Source organism: Humulus lupulus, chromosome 5, assembly GCF_963169125.1.
Source record: "Humulus lupulus chromosome 5, drHumLupu1.1, whole genome shotgun sequence".
NCBI lineage: Eukaryota > Viridiplantae > Streptophyta > Magnoliopsida > Rosales > Cannabaceae > Humulus > Humulus lupulus.
Window position 1 is genome coordinate 213,729,686 of NC_084797.1, and position 2,309 is coordinate 213,731,994.

The 2,309-nt window shown below is 39.0% G+C and overlaps 1 non-coding gene across 1 annotated transcript; it reads left to right on the plus strand.

Annotated features, from left to right (window-relative positions):
* The first annotated feature begins 849 nt into the window (after positions 1–849).
* Positions 850–956, plus strand: LOC133781215 (small nucleolar RNA R71). Its single transcript, XR_009870003.1, has one exon. It is a non-coding gene; the product is annotated as a small nucleolar RNA R71 (small nucleolar RNA).
* The last annotated feature ends 1,353 nt before the right edge of the window (positions 957–2,309 follow it).

Here is a 2,309-nt window from a genome sequence, read left to right on the forward strand (position 1 = left end):
TGAACCACTGCCTGTGGAGGTCTAGGCTGCTCAGTTTGCTTCCCACTCCTCAGAGTAATTTCCTGAACTTGCTCCTTGGGGTTGACTTCAATATTACTGGGCAAATTTCCCTGGGGTCTGTTATTGAGCATATTGGTCAACTGCCCAACTTGTGTCTCAAGGTTTCGAATAGAGGATCTGGTCTCAGTCATAAATTGAGTCTGAGTATTAGTGAGAGTCAAAAAGGCAGCTTGCAGTTCATTAGGCCTCTCAGGTTGAGGCATTGATTGTTGAGGCCTAGGTTGTTGTGATGATGAAGCTTGATGCATAGGTGGCTGAGGCATGTTATTCTGAAATTGGCCCTGAAACTGAGGTTGTTGGCCTTGATTATTCTTCTACGAAAAATTGGGATGATTTCGCCACCTAGGGTTGTAAGTATTGGAGAATGGATTATTGAGTGACCTTTGAAAGTTTCCCACCGCTTGAACTTGAGCATGATCCATTGGGGTGTTATTATTCATACAGATAGGGCACTGATCGACAGAATGAGTACCACCACACATTTCACACCTCACTGCCATCTGAACCGCATTAGCAGATACACTGCTTTGTTGTAACTGCTTTGTCAAAGAGGCTACTTGCGCTGTTAGAGCAGTGATTGCATCCAGCTCATGCACCCCAGCTACCTTTCTGACTCTTGATGATCTTTCCTCAGACCACTGATGATTGTTTGTGGCCATGTCCTCTAGAAGCACATAAGCACCAGTTGCACTCTTGCTCATAAAAGTGCCACCCGCTGCAGCATCAATAATGGTTCTGGTTGTAGGACATAAACCATTGTAGAAATTTTGTACTAGCATCCACTGTTCAATGCCGTGATGAGGACATCTTCTCAGGAGTTCCTTAAACCGTTCCCAAGCTTCATACAATGACTTTCCGTCATTCTGGCGAAAGTTATTGATCTCTCCCCTCAATTTAGCAGCTTTGGACGGAGGGAAGAATTTAGACAAAAATTTCTGAGCTAGATCTTGCCAGGTGACAATAGAATTTGACTGCAGCGAGTTCATCCAACTTTTAGCTCTGTCCCTCAGAGAAAATAGGAAAATCCTAAGCTTGATTGCATCGTCACTCACCCCATTATATCTGAAGGTTCCACACAACTCCAGAAAATTGGACAAATGGGTGTGAGGATCTTCAGAAGGTAACCCATTGAATTGCACAGAGGACTGCACCATTTGTAGAATAGTGGGCTTGATTTCAAAGTTGTTCGCCTCTACAGCTGGTGGGCGTATACTATTTTGTACTCCCGTCAGAGTGGGCAGTACATAATCCCTCAGGCTCTTCTCAGCATTGTTCCGAGCCTGACCCCCTTGTACAATTCCAGGAATTAGAACATTCCTGCCATCCCCTTCATTCTGTGCCATCTTCACAGATTTATGGGCCTCCCTCTTGTTCTTTCTAATTTGCTTACAAGACTTTTCAATCTCAGGATTCAGAGGAACAAGTGTGTCTTTTCCTTTTCTGCCACGCATATACCAAAATTCACCTGAGATAGACAAATTAAGCAACAAAACAGATTAGAAACAAGAGAAATTAAAATCAAATTAGAATAAAAATTAATTAGACTGATATTGATAATTATTTTCAGTCCCCGGCAACGGCGCCAAAAACTTGTTGCGATATTTTTGCTATGCAAGTGCACACAGTCGCAATTCGTAATAAAATGGTAAAACCAAGTATCGTCCTCAAGGACTGATTTATCAATTACCAGTCAATTAATTTCTTGTTCTATTTGATGAATTGAAATTCTTGATTTTTGTAAGTGCAGCAAGAGAAACTATAAAGTGCAAAAACAATAATTGAAAATTGAATGGAATAACAACTAATAGAAAAACTTTTAATTTAATCACTGAGAAACAATTAGGATATTCAATCTCATAAACTATCCTCCCTATTATTCCCTAATGCAAAGTGTGAATTCTTCTTCTTTTTACCTAATTCAATTAACAAGTTGATACAGCAGCCTATAATCATACTATGAATTATAAACTCAACCTAGGTGACAATTTCCTATATTTCTATGGTAAATTGAACCACAAAGGTAGCATTAATCTCGACAACTTAATAACAGTTACACAATTAATTCAGATACTTTCGTTCTAAATTAGAATTATGTCCAATATAACCACAGCAGAATTAAATCTCACTTCTCATATTTTGACTTAAAAACATATGTATATGACTAAAGATGGCCAATCAATAATCAATCTATAAAAACAGGTTATAAGGAATTGAAGAAGATTAAAGAAGAAGAAAATTGAAATTGCATT